This window comes from Bison bison, unplaced genomic scaffold (assembly GCF_000754665.1).
Source record: "Bison bison bison isolate TAMUID 2011002044 unplaced genomic scaffold, Bison_UMD1.0 scf7180017864071, whole genome shotgun sequence".
Taxonomy (NCBI): domain Eukaryota; kingdom Metazoa; phylum Chordata; class Mammalia; order Artiodactyla; family Bovidae; genus Bison; species Bison bison.
In genome coordinates, this window is record NW_011494643.1 from 436,130 (window position 1) to 436,985 (window position 856).

Consider the following 856-nt stretch of genomic DNA (forward strand, 5'->3'; position numbering starts at 1 on the left):
AACCCTTTTGTATGCGTTCACATCTCTTATTTGCTGATCTTTAGAACAACTCTTTAACACAAAGAAGGTAAGGTTGAAGAACAGTTGAATCTCTTTATTACCAATCATGAAATTGGAAATGGACTCTTACGTGCATAGACAATACTTGCCAAACATGAATGTTAAATTTTGATTTTAAATAATTTTTTTTTGCAATTTTGAATATGCATAGGCATGTTAAAATTTTCCCTCATTTCAGTAATCAGATTGGAGAGAAAAACCCTTTAGAAATTTTATAAGTCATAGTACATCTCCCTAATTTCTTTTTAAATAATTTATGTAATTATATGAATAAATTATATTTTCAAAGATTACTGACGTTAGCATTTCTTTAGGAAGAAGCATCTCTTTACACGTGTACACCTGTGGTGGATGCATGTTGATGTATAGCAAAACCAATACAATATTGTAAAGTTAAAAAAAAAAAGTGTATCTGAGCTCATAGGAACTAAGAAGCCTCTTGATGAAAGTGAAAGTGAAGAGTGAAAAAGTCGGCTTAAAACTCAACATTCAGAAAACGAAGATCATGGCATCTGGTCCCATCACTTCATGGGAAATAGGTGGGGAAACAGTGTCAGACTTTATTTTTCCGGGCTCCAAAATCATTACAGATGGTGACTGCAGCCATGAAATGAAAAGACGCTTACTTCTTGGAAGGAAAGTTATGAACAACCTAGATAGCATATTCAAAAGCAGAGACATTACTTTGCCAACAAAGGTTTGTCTAGTCAAGGCTATGGTTTTTCCTGTGGTCATGTATGGGTGTGAGAGTTGGACTGTGAAGAAGGCTGAGCACCAAAGAATTGATGCTTTTGAA

At 34.2% G+C, this 856-nt stretch overlaps 1 protein-coding gene across 1 annotated transcript in view; it reads left to right on the forward strand.

Moving 5' to 3' along the window:
• Positions 1 to 856, forward strand: part of KHDRBS2 (KH domain containing, RNA binding, signal transduction associated 2) — a gene marked incomplete at its 3' end in the record, with an annotated part of 482,841 nt that overhangs the window by 315,487 nt on the left and 166,498 nt on the right. The window lies entirely within an intron of this gene.